The sequence below is a fragment of the Chrysochloris asiatica genome, unplaced genomic scaffold (genome assembly GCF_000296735.1).
Source record: "Chrysochloris asiatica unplaced genomic scaffold, ChrAsi1.0 scaffold00191, whole genome shotgun sequence".
NCBI lineage: Eukaryota > Metazoa > Chordata > Mammalia > Afrosoricida > Chrysochloridae > Chrysochloris > Chrysochloris asiatica.
This window is the reverse complement of record NW_006408709.1, coordinates 4,772,457-4,791,195: the sequence shown is the minus strand read 5'-3', so window position 1 is coordinate 4,791,195 and position 18,739 is coordinate 4,772,457. Positions and strand designations below refer to the sequence as shown.

General features: G+C 36.0%; 1 pseudogene; it reads left to right on the top strand.

Moving 5' to 3' along the window:
* Positions 1-1,462: 1,462 nt before the first annotated feature.
* LOC102830522 lies at positions 1,463-2,094 on the top strand (annotated as a pseudogene).
* The last annotated feature ends 16,645 nt before the right edge of the window (positions 2,095-18,739 follow it).

Here is an 18,739-nt window from a genome sequence, read left to right as displayed (position 1 = left end):
TGTATGCTTTGTTGAATACAAAACTAATGATTTGCTCTGTAATCCTTCACTCAATTTGCAATAAAAAAAGGAAAAAAAGGTAAAAGAGAAAAAACTTTATGTCTCAAATAAACCAAAAAAGACAACAAAATACTTAAGCAAAATCTCCCCATTCTTGATTACAGTAAGCATTCAGATGGTACTTCCTCCCACACAAATTTGTTATTTACTCTTCATCAATACCACAGTCCAAATGTATCAGCTCTTCTCCAGTCATCATCAAATTGTACATGTATATGAATATAGATCAAAGAAAAATGAAATCCTTGAAAACATCATTATTTTCTCTACTCACCACCACGTTGCTTAGTAATCCAGTTGTGAGAAATTCCATCTTCTTCACAATGAGGTGCAATCCACTCTGAAGTCAGCAGTCCTTGATTTTAACCAGCAAGTACCTAAAATCTTACTCCTTTCCAAAAAGTAAAGCTGTTCATATGCATATTGTAGATGATTCATGAGTCTTCCTCTAGTTCTGATCCCCAGCTCAGCATACAGACCAAACCAGCATGGTGAAAGTATACAAACCTGATGCACTCCCCTCCCAATTGTTAAACTTGTGTTGACCATACTAATGCTAACACCTTCTCAATATTCAGACTTTTCTGATGAGATCAATAGTGATATCAGCAAAGATAAGTTTTTTATATTGTGTCATGCAATGTGTCAACATGTGAAAAATCTGCAAGATGCAATGGACCAATATTTTCTGAATGATCACTTCAGGATCTAATAGGACTGTGAGTGGATAAAATATCCATTCATAGTGAGACAGACCCAGGCCTGACTTCCTAGATAGTATGCATTGGGCATAATTGCTATAACATTGAATGAGTATCATAAGTGTTTATTAATGTAAAATGGGGTTATACTCTGCCAGATATTAATTGTCTCTCAGCTCCAAATTCGTCTTTTGTTAAATGTTTCATCCTAATGGAATACCTCTAAGCATCTGTCCTTCATAGTGATCACATAAAGCTTTCTAATTAGACAACATGTAACAACATTGTAGTAAGATAGATCCCTTGTGATGTTGCAGACTGATCGTGGGTCATCAATATGGAGGGAAGGGAATCTGCTCAAGTTCTGACCCAAAGAGGAGTTCAGGAATTATAATCCATCTGTAATCTTGGAGCTTCTGCATAGTGTGGAAATAACCTTTCATAGAAATCAGTACTAAAGGCTGAGGGAAATTAAACAGTTAGACGAGAACTAAAATGTGATCTTGAGTATATCCCACCTGAATTTAGAGACCATATCATGAAAAGATTTTATACAATAGACAAAATGAGCAAAGATCAGAAAAGATGTGGAATGACATCAAGAACACCATACTGCAAGAAAGCAGAAGGTCATTAAAAAGACAGGAAATAAAGAAAAGACCAAAATGGATGTCAAAAGAAACTGATACTTCACAGTAAAGATGGCTTTGGGTAGCAGGACAAAATATTTGGACTTTTACCTCAAATGGTAGAAAGATGAATATGAGAAGCTTACCGAGGAGAAGCTCAGCGAGTAGAGGCTCACAGAAGAGAGGGAAAAGAAGGATGAAAAACCAGTGCAGCCTGTCAAGTGGGAGCTTCTGTGGCACCAGGACTACAAGGTGGACCTGGATTCCAAGCTTGGGGAGACAATTGTCATTACCAAGACCACTCCACAATCTGAGATGGGAGGATATTACTGCAATGTCTGTGACAGTGTGGTGAAGGATTCCATCAACTTCCTGGATCACATTAGTGGAAAGAAACATCAGTGAAACCTGGACATATCTATGCATGTAGAACATTGCACCCTGGATCAGGTAAAAAACAAACAAACAAACAAAAACATTGAAGTCAACAAGAGGAAGCTGGAAGAGAAGCAAAAGAATTATGATTTTGAGGAAAGAATGAAGGAGCTCAGAGAAGAGGAAGAAAAGGCCAAAGTCTACAAGAAAGAGAAACAGAAGGAGAAGAAAAGGAGGGCCGAGGAGGACTTGACATTTGAGGAGGAGCGGAGGAGATGGCAGCTGTGATGGGCTTCTCTGGCTTTGGTTCTAGCAAGAAGAGTTACTGAGGCTTGCTATGGTTGGCTCTTTGCTAGGCCTAATGTTGTATGTGTTGAAGTCATTTCTTTTTTGGACACTGGTGAAAGTCCTTAACAGGGGTAATGGTGAGAGTTAGTGGGTGAATGTTTGTGGTTTCTCTCTACCTTGGGAGAGGGCACAAGACTACAGAGATGATACTGTGGAGCAATTCTTCATCCTCAGTAAATCACTGGAGTCACAGTACCTTTGCCCATCTGAATTCCCGATTAAGCAGTCTGCCCTTCTAAGGCTGCTTTCCCCTGCATCTTTGCCTCTACATCTACAGTTCCTTGTCTGAGCATTCTGTGGTTATCCTGTCTCTTGCCTTTTAAATTTGGACTCTTAGCTCAGCCTGCAGCAGAAGGGTTCTCTGAGTGACCCCAGTTTCCAGTTGATGGCATATCCTTGACAAGCCCTATTCCTCTCCCATCTTGTCCTGTGGTTTGTTAGCCACCTTTGCATGTATGTGTACTTCTGCCTGGGTCTGGGTGTGTGTGTGTGCATGAATCTGTCACATAGAGGGACCAGAGCTAGAACCCCAGAGGAGCTCTGTGCTGGGGCCTCATGTTCTCTGCTTCCTCAGAGCATGTAAGAGGAAATTAAATGGGATGAGTGTTTGATGTGGTTTGTGTCCAGTGAGTGTTTTAACCTTTCTTGTTCAGATGCAGACTGCTTCAGCTTCTTACGTCTGTTTCACTTTATTGAGGAGTTCTGTTTTTGTCTTCTTTGTGATCAGGCTCTTAGAAGAACCTGTGTGATGCAAAAAAGAAAAATAAATCAGTAACCTCACCATGGGGAGAAAAAAAAAAAGAGAGAGAGAGCCTCTGAAACTTGTGTTCCAGCATAAAGAAAATGGAAGTAACAAGGAAATAAAAGAGCTGAACAGAATATTTCAAAGGGCAGCTTGAATCAAGTATTATAATAAAATGTGCAAAGACCTGGAGTTAGAAACCCCAAAGAGAAAACACTCAGAATTTTGCAAGCTGAAAGAATTGAAGAACAAATTCAAACCATGGGTTGCAATTTTGAAGGATTCTGTGGACATAAAGCATTAAATGAAGATGGAAGGTAGACAGAGAGTAACTGTATCAAAAATAAATAACTGATGTTCTATCATTTCAGAAGTTTGAATATCATCAAGAACCTGCTATAACAGAAGGGAGAAGTCTGAGTTGGGACTGAAGTCACTGGTGAAAACCCAGGCTCCAGGAATTGAAGAATACAAATTGAAATCCTTCAGCAAGCTAATGAAGCAACAAAATGATGTAGCACTGGAGATGTTTCTCATCTATGCCAAGTAATTTGGAAGACAGCTACCTGGCCAACTGATTGGAAAAATGCTATATTTGTCACATTTCAAAGAGCAGTAACCACCAAATGCAGAGGCTCACCTAACAATATCATTAGTATTGCATGAAAATAAAAATTTTCTGAAAAGACTTTAAAAACAGCTACCACAGTACATCAACAAGAAACTGCCATTATAGTCAAGCTGTATTCAGAAGAGGATGTGGACCTAGGGATAACATTGTTGACACCAGATGGATCTTGGCTGAAAGCAGAGAATACCAAACAAATGTTTATTTTTGCTTTATTAACTTTACAAAGACTTTTGATTCTGTACAGCATGACAAACTATGAACAACATTGTGATGAATGGGTATACCAGAACTTTTTGTTGTGCTCATGAAAAACTTGTACATAGACCAAAAAGCAGTCTGTGTTTGACCAGAAAAAGGAGATACTGAATGGTTTCTAAATCAGGAAAGGTGTGCACGAGGGCTGTATTCTTTCACCATAATCCAGTCAGTATGCTGAGCAAATAACTGAGAACTGGATTATATAAAGAAGAGTGTGACATCAGGATTGAAGACTCATTAATAGCCTGTGATATGTAGATGGTACAATCTTGCTTGTTGAATGTGAAGAGGACTTAAAATACTTACTGATGAATACCAAACACCTTCGGAATAGTTTGCAACTCAATCTAAAAGCAAAATCCTCACAACTTGGCCAAAAAATGACATCATGATATATGGAAAAAAGATTGAAGTTGTCAAAGACTTCATTTTCTTGGATCCATGATCAACACTCATGGAAACAGCAGTCAAGAAATCAAATGAGTATTGCTTAGGTAAACTTGACTCATAACATCTCTTCACAGTGTTGAAGAGCATATTTGTCAGTTTGACGACTAACGTAGGCCTGATCCAAACCATGATATTTTCAGTTGCCTCATATACATGTGAAAGTTGGATAATGAATAAGATAGACTGTAGAAGGATTGATGCATTTGAGTTGGAGAAGAATATTAAAAGTACCATGGATTGCCAGAAGAACAAACGAATCTGTATTGGAAGAAGAACAACCAGAATTATCCTTAGAAGCCAGGATGGCCAGACGTCTCGCATATTGTGGACATATTATCAAATGGCATGTCCCTAGAGAAACATATCATGCCTGGAAAAGTGGAGTGCCAGAGTAAAAGAGGAAGGCCCTTAAAGAGATATTTTGGCATGGTGGCAGAAACAATGACCTCAAGTGCAACAACAATTGTGAGTAGGATGCAGGACTGACCAGTTTTTTGTTCTGTTGTGCATAGGGTCATTATGGGTCATAATCAACTTGATAAACTTAATAACAATAGCATATACAGATGATACAACGTTGCTTGCTGAAAACCAAGAGGACTTTAAAAACATAATGATGAAGTTTGAAAATCACAGACTTCAGTTTGGATTTCATGTAAATGTAAAGCAAACAAAATTCTCAGAACTGGACCATTAAATAACATCATGATAAATGGAGAAAAGATTGAAGTGGTCAAAGATTTCATTTTGCTTAGATCCACTCACAGAAGCAGCACTAACGAAACCAAATGACGTATTGCACTAGGCAAATCTGCTGCACACGATCTCTTTAAAGTGTTCAAGAAAAAAAAAATCTATTTGAGGACCAAGGTGTGCCTGAGTCAAGCCATGGTATTTTCAATAGACTTATATGTATGGGAAAGTTGTTCTATGAATAAGGAAGGCATAAGAAAAATTGATGCATTTGAGTTACGGTGTTGGAGAAGAATATTGAAAGTAACATTGCCTGCCAGAAACCAAACACTTGTGTGTTGGAAGAAGTGTAATCAGAATGCTCCTTAGAAGCCAAGTTGCCAGACTTCATCTGTCATACTGCAGACATAGTATCAGGAGGGTCTAAACTCTGGAGAAAGACATTATGTTTAGTAAAGAGAAGGTAAATGAAAAATCAGAAGACTGCCAACTAGCTGGATTGAAATCATAGCAGTAACAATGGATTTAAGGGTAACAACAATTGTGAGGATTGTGTGGTACCAGGCAATGTTTACTTCTGTTGTGCATAGGGTCGCTATGAATTAAACAGATTCATAGGCACCTAACTACAACAAAAGTTTTATGTCTGTAACTGTGCCCTAAGATCTTAAACTTATATCAATGCCTCCATTGCTTTTGTTGAACCCATATACTTCCAAACCACTTCTCACTTGTAGGCCTTCTGCAGGCCTCTTCCTGGCCTCTACCCTTTTCATTCACACGCTAACAATTACAGATTACTTTGCCAAAGTTTCTTTGCTTGCCCAGAGACTGCAGAGTGGCTTTGCCTTCATAAAACAGAGCTGCTGTGCTCTTCAGTGGTCTGTACTATACATTTACCAATTAGGTCTAGTCTTGGAGAGTGGGTTCTCTTCTCAAGTTATCCTTCCTTGAGTACTCTTTCAGTCCTAAGATACTATATATAATTTTCTTATAACTTACGTTGTTGTTGCTAAGTGCCATTGAGTCAGTTCTGACATAATGACCAGGTATAAGGTTTCCAAAGAGCGGTTGGTGGATTTCAACCTCCAACCTTGCAGTTAGCAGTTCAGTGCTTATCCTATAACACCACATCAGAACTCCATATAACCTATAGCTACTCATTTATCATAGTTTAGTAATTATAATTATCTTTAAATCACCAAATGGCTTCTCTCATTTTTGAGCTGATGCAAATGGATACATTATATATGCTTATATATCTCTATGCATGAGTACAAATTCATTAACAAAAAGAAACATTAGTCACAATCCCACAATTTTGATATACCCACATGTTTTACAATGTGCTGAAAAGGAAAATTTTAAATTTATCTTTAATCCCCTTGTTGTTAAATGCTGTCGAGGTGGTTCTGACTCATAGGGTCCCTGTATAAGGTTCTGAGGAGCAGCTGGTGAGTTTGAACCTCTGAAACTGTGGTTTGCAGTCCTTGCAGACTATAAGTAAATGCAGACATAGGACATAGGGATTGACCTCTCCTAAGAAGAATATCGGGCTGCGAACCTCATGGTCAGCAGTTCGAAACTACCAGCCATTCCACGGGAGAAAGATGAAGCTTTCTGTTCCTGTAAAGATTTACAGCCTCAGAAACCCTGTACAGTGTCGCTATGTGTCAGAAGCGACTCCACGGCACATCTTGAGTTGTATAATAAATACTTTGCTAAATTGTAATGAAGTTAACAATGCAATAGAAGTATAGACTTCCTACAACATTAAAGAAAAAACACTGCTGCAAAATTTATGAGTGACCATTGTGTAAGCTTCAAAATGATTGGATAGTCTGTTATTGTTGTCAGCTAGCAAATCACAAAAAGTGTGAAAATAGATGGGAACATTTAGATTGTAATTCTATTTTTCATCAAAACATAGGAATGTAAGAAGAAAGTAAATATAAATTTTGCCATTAAAAATGATACATTCAATAGCTATAAAAATAGAATCATGAAAATGATATGTTCCATTCTTCTAATGTTTTACAACAATGTTCAATATCATTTCATTTATAAATAACCAGGAAAATGATTTATTAAAGTGTTCCATTTCTTCAAATCTCTAAAAAAAATAGGATGTTCATGGGGCAATAGTATATGCATGTGTGTATGTGTGTGTGAGGGACACAGAGAGAAGGAAACAGAAAAGTTTAAGGATCCGGCTTTGAAAACAATGTGTATTTAAAATTTTTATTATAAGTGAGCTATAAGAGCAGTTATTAAAATACTATATTGATAGTATTTTAATAGACTATATAGATGTTAGAAAATAATTAGGGTAACTCATGACAAAAGTGTTCTAAACAATCTGACAGTAAAATATTGGTAAATGTCTCCAAGGAAAACAAAATGAATGAAAAAGTTCCTATTATTCACTAAAAATGTTAAGAGTTTATTAGGAAAATGGTAGACTTAGCAAATAAAACAGGAGAAAAAAAACTAAACTAAATTCTGGTAAAATGGTGACATCTCATTAGCATTGGCATGACAAAAAGAATTTGGCCTATTAAAAGTGAAATATAAAAGAAATCCCAATTAGTCTTAAATTAGTTTAGGTTCTTCCTATTTTGTTGAGAATTTTGCCTCAGATAAAATCTGCATATCTAGCTATATCTATTAGGATTATATGGGAGAATTTGTTCAGTTGTGGAATGTTTTAAATAATATTCTAGATAGTCTTTGAATAGTAAGGAAAGACTTACTATTATGGACTAGGGTTAAACATTTGGCTGTTAACCTGGCTTCTAACTGAAAGGTCAGTGGTTCAAACCCACCAGGCACTCCATGGGAGAAAGACGTGGAAGAACATCAGCTTCTATAAAGATTTACAACCATGATGTAAACCCTATGAAGCAACTGTACTCTGTTCTGCAGAATCACTATAGGTTGAAACAAACTCAGAAGCAATGGGTTTGATTTTATTAGCAAGGATGATGATTAAGACATGCAAAAATGTGTTGCAGAATTTTTGTAAATGCTTGAAAATATTTCAAAAGGTCAACTAAAGTAACTAATGAAGTAGACGAGGAAGATGGAGAAAATGACAGGAAGAGCAAGATGGTAACTGAGAAAACTGAAAATCCTAGTAACATGACAAATGAAAATCTTTACCTTTGCTTGCTATTGGCCTCCTTAAATATACTCTCAAAATTGGACTATGATAATGTTATAGTTGTTAAAAATGCTTCAGTTTGTTACTACTGAACATGAAACAGTTATATTTCATGAATATTTTGAGTATAATTCTAACACATTGGAAAAAGATGCCCTTCTTTTGTATGTGTGCAACTTGCTCTTGGTTAGCACAGCATTTGAAATGTTTTTGCTTTTATTTTGGTTTAAATTTCTTAGATATCTCAAGCAGTAAGTTTTCTTATATAATTTTTCAATTTAGACAAATTCTTGGAAACATATTTTAAATTTAATAAATTAAATATAGGAAATTGTCTTGGTGTTTATAGCTTTCAAAGAGTAACATTGCCCTCTGACAAAATTAGATGTAATTATGGCACATTGAGCGTCCATTAAACTTGAAGTTATTATTCTGTATACAGAGAATTAGAATTTTACTTTCATTCTTAGTGCTGAAAAGGGTTCATCTGGCTTGATAATTTACTTGACTTATTTAGTTAATGAGGTAATTTAAAAACTAAAACTATAGACCTACTTTAGAAAGTGAAGCATTAATTTTACTGTTAAAATTCATATTAAAATCTGTATTTAAAACAACATGTACAATGGCAATTTTTATAAGAAAGATTTTATGCTAACATAAGTGGAATATTTGATGCTAACATAAACAGACTTTCATTAAACATATCAGTGTGCTCTATGTCAATATAAAAGACAAAGTAAGGAGAAAAATAAATCAATAGTTTAAGACTTGAATATATAAAAGATAAATGTCTGAAAATTGTTGGGTTAAGATAATGGGTTATGAGTGATTTATTTATTTTTTTCTTCTAATCTTTCATTTTGTTAAATGATAATGTTTTTACAAATGTAAAGGGTAACTATTTAACATATAAAGCAGCATATTTAAACCCTTTACAAGTAGCTCCAGGACTATGATTATTATTATCAAGATAAAATGTTATTTTAAAATATAGGTGCAATAGAAGTGCCCAAAAGTTCAAGCAGCAGGTTAAGTGGTGGTTGGAGTTGCTGTTAGTTTCCACGGAGTCACTTTTCAACCCATAGTAACTCAGTGTAACAAAGTAGAATTCCCTCAAGTTCTTGGCTGGCATCTTTTCAGGAGATCATCAGATATTCATTCACCTACACCAAAGAGTTGAATGAGATGAACTTTGTGGTTTATTTCACTCTGCATATATGATTTGTGTTCATTATTCACTAAACAACATGGTCCCCCCCCCACTTTCTTTTTAGCATATGTACATTAAGTTCTATTTTCCGTAAAGTATTATCATAAATCACGATTTTTAAACCAAAGATTAAAATGCATTATTTTTCTAATTGTGAAACAAGACTGAAGAAAGATAGTATTAACCACCACCCACATTGGAGTGTTGAAAATAGTTCCCTATGTACCAAATAAGCCCAGCAGGAAAGAAATAGGATCCTGCACTCAATGTGTATCCTGGGACATTTCTGACAAATAAAAAGAAATTAAAATACCAGCAGAGTGTGTTTCCACAAATTGGCCACATATAAACATTTCTGCTAAAGAACAAAGCTACATTCCTCCTTAAGGGTCCACTTGTGTCAGTTACTTTGTTCAAGTGCAATTTAGTCTTGAGAAAATATTATCCCTGTAATTCTACAAAGTTAGTGGATCCTTAAACTATTGCTGTTCAAAGAACCAGTTGCTGAAGTTAAACCATCTGCTTTTCTAGAATATTTTTGTGTAATCATTTCATGGGTGAGGGAAAAAAAAAAACTTGCTTTTTCTTGTTTGCACCAATGTTCACTTTCTCCATCTCTTAGAAGTGGACAAACCAACATTGCCCACTGATCTCATCAGACATCAATATCATGTTTACTATTAGCCATTGATATTTACTTGTAGAATATAAACATTTATTTCACTTGCACCTTCCAAACAACTTATTAATAATAGTCATAAGAAAGCTGCATCACTTCAATTATTAATAACAATATTCTAAGAAAGAAAGAATTTACTTTTTGAGGTTAGATTATTTATTTTCTCAGCTGCCAGTCTCATATTTTTGGTGTCAGATTTTGGGGGGATGTCTGTGTGTATGTCTGTTGGTGTGAGTGAAGAAAGAAATATAATTTGTGGAACTTAAATTATCCAGAAGGTAGAGCTCAGCAGTTTCAGAAGCCATAGCTAATACTTACTTATAAGTCAAAGATGAAAAACACTTATCTCCCCACAAAACAAAGCAATCTTTTTACCCAAGTATATTTCATCAGATATAAATGTGCTTATACTACATTAATCTCTATCAAAACCACATTGGATTCATTGTCAGTTACTTTTCTGTTCACCTTTCCCTTCCTTTTTTTTTAAGATTAGCATTTTTTTTAAGTGCATAAATTATAACTAATGTTCTCTGTCTGCTATGCACTTTTTTAAGTAATAAAGTAAACAGAAAGTTCCTGAATAGCTCTCTCATTGCTAATTACCTCAGGCCAAGCCCAGGAAATGTTCTCCTTAGGAGGCAGCCACTCCTTCCCCTGGGAAACATCAAACTAAGGGTATGAATAATCTGAGGAACCTTCAGTTTGCTGAGAAAACAAATAACAGTGAATCATTTATTGGGTGGCTAACTCTCTTGACTTCCCACTCTTTCTTCCCTAAAATATAAGAAGGTCATTGTGGTTTTAGAGATTCAAATCTTTAATATCAAAGATAGACATCTGATAAAGTATAATTGAACCCCATCTACCCACCCACTCCCCAAAAGTAACAAAAAATATGAGAAGCATCAAATGAGTTGTTTGGAAGTTCAATAATCTGCTAGAATTGAAAGATCCATGAATTAAAGCAAGCCACAAAATAACTCTTTAAAAAATATCTTAGTACCTAAAGAGTGACATATAAGATGTCTAGAAACATGAAACTGCGTTCACTGAATGAGCGTTATCTATTAAATTTTATTTCAACATGCCCTGAGTAGAGGCAAAGAGAGATCAGAAATACAGCAAATTAGGAGAAATAAAGAGATTCCCACCCAAAACAGTATGAACAAAATAATGAGTCACACTAAAACACATTATTTCTAACTTAGAAATATGGTTTAGTGAATTACTTTTAGTATGTTATATATTTATCATTGGAGAAGGATGTCATGCTGGGTAGGGTGGAGGGTCAGAGAACAAGAGGAAGACCCCCAATGAGATGGATCAGCCGGGTGGCATCATTAATGGACTCAAGTGTGACAGCGGTAGTGACGTTGGCCCAGGATCGGACATTGTTTCGTTCTGCTGTGCATGGGGTCACTATGAGTCGGTTCCGACTCGATGGCACCTGACAACAACAACAACATGTTATATATTGATTGTTGTTGCTAAGTGACATTGTTGGTTCTGACACATAGCGACCCTCTACCACATTTCTGAGGAACAGCTGGTGGGTTTGAACTGCCAACCTTGTATTTCACAGTCTAGTGCTTATTCACAGTTGTTGTTGTTGTTAGGTGCCATTGAGTTGGTACCAACTCATAGCGACCTTATGCACAGCAGAACAAAACACTGCCTGATCCTGGGCCAACCTCACTATTGTTGCCATGTTTGAGCCCATTGATGCTGCCACTTTGCCAATCCATCTTACTGGGAGTCTTCCTCTTTTTCTCTGACCCTCCACCCTGCCACAGTTGAAATTTATGGATGAAACATTTCATAAGTTAAAAACAAAAGAAAGCATCATTTAGTTTTTCATCATAGCCTTCAAGATAAAATAAGATAAAGTCCCTGGCAAAATATGTGAAAACATTTCACCATCTCTCCTGAACACATTTTTGTGTTATAGTCATACCAAATAATTAATCTTCAAATATATCATTTACTTAAAAATATTTTTGCTTCATTCTAGATTGCTTATGTCACCTACCTCTTTACACCTCTTTTTAAAAATTTCCCTATCACCTATACTAACATCACATAAAAGCGACTGAAATATTCCATCAGTATTACTACTGTAATATATTGTACAGACCTTTACTACTGTCTTTATTTTACCAACGTTGTTATTAACTGATAACATGCCTACAATATTATCTAATCTGGTTGTTCTTAGTGTTTGTAAAATGAGATACAGTATTACTACTGTAATATATTGTATAGACCTTTACTACTGTCTTTGTTTTACCAACGTTGTTATTAACTAATAACATGCCTACAATAGTGTCTAATCTGGTTGTTCTTAGTGTTTGTAAAATGATACACCGTACTGTGTTGGCTAAGTAACAATAATTTTTAAAGAAGATCTAAGTACTTTTCTCCTAGGTTGGTTTGGTCAGCAAGAGTTATCCTAAATATGTTATGCCACATTCAAAACCACATTGGTAAAGGGAAACCATTAAAAAAAAATTTCCACCTTTCTATAGCTATCTATTGATTATAACTTACCATTGTCATGCCAAGAACATTTTTTACGAGAAACACATTTTCTGACTCAACTATCAAGCTCAAAATTAATTTGATGCACATCTTTTTGCATTAGTGATCACAGCAATTATATTTTCTTAAGCAATATTGCAGCACAGAGAAATTAGTAGGTTGTTTTTTTAAAAAATTATATTGTTATTCTGGAGTGCTTTGCAAGTCAGAGATACTTATGAAATAATAATATAACAGAAATATTGCTATTTCAAATTATAAAACAATATAGATATTACCTTGTGAGATATGAAAAGTATTTATCTTATTTTTATCAAAGGGAAAGACACAGCAGATTTGAAAACTTATGTTCACACAAAAATCTGCATGACCATATTTAAATCAGATTGATTAGTAATTAGCCCACAACTGGAATCATCCAAAATGTCCTTCAATAGTTGAATGGATACACAAATTATAATATATCCATAGAGTGGACTATTATTCTGCAACAATGAAATTAAAGAGCCATCATGTCATGGCAAGAACTAGAAGAACATTTAATATATATGTTACGATAGTAAATCTGAAAAACCTCCATAAATTATCATTTAATTTATATAGCATTTTTGGAAATGGTAGAAATAGAGAACTAATAAGCAGATAGTGGTTTCTAGGCATCTTGAGTAAAAACATTGAGTAGGTGAAGTATAGGGGATTATACAGGGTAGTGAAACTATACTGTATAATACTATATTAGTGAACACATGACCTTTGCAGGAGAGCCAAAATATGACCTTGAGTATGCTGCTCTTGTTAAAGTTTGTTGTTTTGGTTAGGTGCCATCAAGTCGGCACCAACTTATAGCGACCTTATGCACAGCAAACGAAACAATGTCTGATCCTGGGCCAACCTCACTACTGTTGCCACACTTAAGTCCATCAATGCTGCCACCTGGTCAGTCCATCTCACTGGGGGTCTTCCTCTTTTTCTCTGACCCTCCATCCTACCCATTTTGACATCCTTCTCCAGTGACTGTTTCTTCCTGACAATATGTCCAAAGTATGAGAGACGAAGCTTAGCCATCCTGGCCTCCAAGGAGCACTCTGGCTGCACCTCTTCCAAAACAGATCTATTGGTTCTTTTGGCAGTCCATGGCACTTTCAGTATTTTCCTCCAACACCATAATTCAAAGGCATCAATTCTATGATCTTCCTTATTCACTGCCCAGCTTTCACATCCGTGTGAGGTTATTGAAAATACCATGGCTCGGGTCAGGCACACCTTAGTCCTCAAGCTGACATCTTTGCTCTTCAACACTTTTAAAAGTTCCTGTGCATCAGATTTGTCTAATGCAATACATCGTCTGATCTCTTGACTGCTGCTCTGTGAGTGTTGATAGTTGATCTAAGAAGAATGAAGTCCTTGACAACTTCAAACTTTTCTCTGTTAATAAGAATGTTGTTTATTGGTCCAGTGGTGAAGATTTTTGTTTTCTTAACATTGAGATGTAATACATACTGAAAGCTGTGCTCTTTGATCTTCATCAGTAAATGTTTTAAGTCCTCTTCACTTTCAGCAAGCAAGGTTGTATCATCTGCATATCGCAGATTATTAATGAGTCTACATCCAATCCTGATGTCACATTGTTAATATTTAGTGATGATCAATTTGATTCCAACTCATAGCAACTGTATATAGAGTTTCTGAGGCTGTAAACTCTATACAAAGCCTCGTCTTTCTCCTGATGAGTGGCTAGTGGGCTTAAATGACAAACCTTGTGATTCACAGTCCTGTGCTTATCCTACAGAGCCACCATGTTTCTGGACCTTGAGTATGCCCCACCTGAATTTACAGACTCATTTCAAGAGCAGACTTGATGTATTATATGCTAATGATTGAAGACCAAAGAATTTCTGGGATTTTTTTATATTAAAAAAAAATCATATTTGAAGAAAACAAAAAATTAAAAACACAGGAAAGAAAGAAAATATCAGATGATGTCAGAATGTACTCTGAAACTTACTCTTGAATGCAGAGAGACTAAAGCAACTGTAAGAAATGATGGAGTAAAAAAGCTGAATAGAAATTTCAAAGGAGAGGAAGAAGTAAAGCATTATAATGAAATGAGTAAATACCTGTAGTTAGAATACCAAAAGGGAATAAAATGTTCAGCATTTCTCAGGATGAAAGAACTGAAGAAAAAATTTAAGACTCACTACTACCATCTGCTCTGAAAGGGACCACAATATGTGGTCCTGGATGGGTTGGGAGAAAATGTGGAACAAAACAGAGAATTATTAAGAAAAGACCCAGCTTACTGATCAGTACGAGACTGGAGGAACTTGAGACTATGGCCCTTGACCACCCTTCAATTCTGAAACTGAACTTACACTCATGGTCCAATTTTTATCCCAACAATAAATAGGTATATAGGAGAGACTACAACACTAGTAAGGTACATTCACCATGGAATCATCAACATTTCAAGATCAAAAGGACAACATATACCTAAGGATAAAGTTTGAAGTGTTGGGAAGGAGGAAGGAGTGGAAATAAGAACCACAGGAAGGGAGAGGGGTGACTATTGTTTTATAATCAATGAGATGTCACAAAGTATATGATGTCTCAAATGTAAAGTGGATAACATGCTCTTTAAACGTTCACTCAACTCATGAAAAAAGTTTCGAAATAAAATTCAAGCCTCAACTTACAATATGGAAGGATTCTATAGCCAAAATAGTCAATGTTGCTGGAAGCATCAAAAGAAGACTAAAGGATTACACAAAACCACATTACCACAAATAATTGGTTGAAGTTCAGCCATTTCAAGAAGTAGCAAGTGATAAAGAACCTATGTTATTGAAGAAAGAGGTCCAAACTGCATGGAAGGAATTGGTGAAAAATTAGGCTTCAAGAATTGATGGAATGTCAATTGAAATCTTTCAACAAACTGATGCAGCTTTGGAAGCACTCATTTGAAAATAGGAAGATAGCTAGCTGGCCAAACTATTGGAAGAGATCCATATTTGTGCTCAATCTAAAGAAAGGTAGAAATTATTACTCATTATCATTAATATTACATGCAAATAAAATGTTGCTGAATATAATTCAAAACTGTTACAGTAGTACATCAATAGGAAGTTACCAGAAATTCAAGCCAGATTCAGAAGAGAATATGGAATGAGAGATATTATTGCTGATATCAGACTATTCTTGAATGAAAGCAGAGAATACCAGAAAAATGATTATGTATGCTATACTGACTATGCAAAGTTATTCGATTGTGTGGTTCATAACAAACTGAACAACATTACAAAGAAGGAAGAGTCCCCACTGAATAGTTTTCATCTTGTCTAGACAGGTCTGGTGAAAAGAGATGGGGATAAGATTCTTATGATTTAACAGTGAGAAATTGTTTTCATTAATAATTGTGACTGTCACAACTGTAAAGGTAGAAGTTTTGTAACACAAATGGGGGAGTAGTTAAACTTAGAGTACCGAAACAGAGGACCCTGGGACCATCAAGGGAGAAGAACACAAGCAGAGTGTGGGAACCTATCCAAGGAAGCAGTGACACCAGAGATGGAGGCAGAGATGAGGACTTGGAAAGAGGGAGCAGATGAGGACTCTGGACTCACGGAAATAGAGGGACTGGCTGCTGGTGGCCAGGAGGTGGGGTTGCAGAATGTGCCCTTTGGTTGTTTAAATTAATATATATACCTAAGTGTTTCTGTGTACATCCCTCAAACAAAAGCAAACAGGGAATGGAAGCAAATACTGTAGAATGATGATGATGCATGGAGGAGATTGTAACCATTGCAATGAAATGATAATATAAAGGCAATGTTCGTTCTCCCATGTAAATTATTACTCAGATCACAATAAAAACTTATTAATAAAAAAAGGAAATGGAAGAAATACACGGAATCACAGTATCAAAAAGAGTTGTCCAATACTCAACCATTCCAGGAGTTATTGTATAAGAACTGATGGTATTGAAGGAAGAAGTCCAAGTTTCAATGAAGACACTGGCAATAAACAAGGCTCCAGGAAAAAATATCATTAATATCACATGCAAGTAAAATTTTGCTAAAGATAATCCAAACATGGTTGCAGCAGCACACTGACAAAGAACTACCAGAAATTTCATCTGGTTTCACAAAAGGATGTGAAACAAAGGATATCAATGCTGATGTGACAAGGATCTCAGCTAAAAGCAGAAAATAGCGAGGAAATCTTTACTTGTGCTGTGTTAACTATGCAATGGAATTTGACTGGGTGAAAGATAACAAATTATGGATAACATTGCAAAGAATGGACATTCTAGAACACAAAATTGTGCTTATGAGGATCCTATACATAGACAAAGAGGCTGTTATTCAAATAGAACAAAGGGAAAAAGAATGGTTTAAAATCAGGGAAAGTATATACGAGTGTTGTGTCCTTTCACCATATTTATTCAACCTGCATGCTGACCAAATAATCTGAGATGTTGGATGATATGAAGAAGAATGTGATACTAGGACTGGAGGGAGAATAATTAACTATCTGCAATATGCAGATGACACAACCTTGTTTTCTGGAAGTCATGAATATTTAGAATACACACTGATAGAAGATCAAAAACTACAGCCTTCAGTATGGAGTGCACCTCAATATAAAGAAAACAAAAAATCCTTATAACTTTATCAATAAGTAACATCCTGATAAGTAGAGAAAAGATTGAAGTTGTCAAATCATTCATTTTGTTTAGATTCACAGTCATTGCTCATAGAAGCAACAGTCAAGAAATCACAATCCATATTGCATTACACAAATCTGCATGTTGTTGTTGTAAGATGCCATCAAGTTGGTAGCAACTCATAGAAACACTATGCACACAAAAAATAAACACTACCTGGTCGTGGGCCAACCTCAAAATAATTGTCATGCTTGAGCTCATTGACACTGCCATTTTGCCAATCCATCTTGCTGGGTGTGTTTCTCTTCTTCTCTTACCCTCCACCTTACCACACAAGATATCCTTCTCCAGTGACTTGTCCCTCTTGACAATATGTCCAAAGTATGAGGGACTAAGTCTGGCCATTTTGGCCTGCAAGGAGCACTCTGACTGCAGTTCTTCCAACACAGATCTGTTGGTTCTTTTGGCAGCCCGTGGTACTTTCAATATTCTCCTCCAACACCATCACTCAAAAGCATCAATTCTTCATACAGTCTTCCTTATTCACTGTCCAGCTTTCGCATGCATATGAGGTTATTAAAAATATCATGGCTTGGGTCAGATGCACCTTAGTCCTCAAACTGACATCTTTGCTGTTCAACACTTTTAAAAGGTCTTGTGCAACAGATTTAATACATTGCTTGATTTCTTGACTGCATGAGTGTTGATCGCTGATCCAAGAATAATGAAGTCCTTAACAACTTCAATTTTTTTCTCCATTGGTAAGAACGTTGTTTGTTGGTCCAGTGGTGAGGATTTTTGTTTTCTTTACATTGAGATGCAATCCATACCAAAGGCTGTAATCTTTGTTCTTCATCAGTAAGTATTTTAAGTACTTTTCACTTTCAGTAAGCAAGGTAGTATCATCTGCATATTGCAGGTTGTTAATGAGTCTTACTCAAATGCCACATTTTTCTTTGTATAATCCAGCTTCTCAGATTAGTTGCTCAGCATACAGGTAGAATAAGAATGTTGAAAGAATAAAACCCTGTTGTACACCTTTCTTAATTTTAAACCATTCAGTGTTCCCATGTTCTGTTTGAATAACTGAATCTTGGATCATGTAATTCCTCAAGAGCACAAATAAATTTTCTGGATACTCATACTTAGCAATGTTCTCCATAGCTTGTCATGATCCACACAATCGAAACTCTTTGAGTAGTCAATAGAGCACACGTAAACATCTTTCTGATATTCTCTGCTTTCAGCCAAGATCCATCTGACATCAACTATGATTTCCCTCATTCCACGTCCACTTCTGAATCCTGTTTGAGCGTCTGGACGTTCTCTGTCAATGTATGCTTACAGCCATTTCTGTATTACCTTTATTAAAAATTTACTCCCATGGGATATCAAAGAGATTGTCTGATGATTTCCACATTCCTTTGGGTCTCATCTCTGTGAAATGGGCACAAATATGGATCTCCTCCAGTCAGTTGGCCAGATTTTGTCTTCCAAATTTCTTGGCATAGATAAGGGAGTGCCTCCTGTACCGCCTCATTTCCTTCCTTCCTTCCTTCCCTTCCTTCCTTCCTTCCTTCCTTCCTTCCTTCC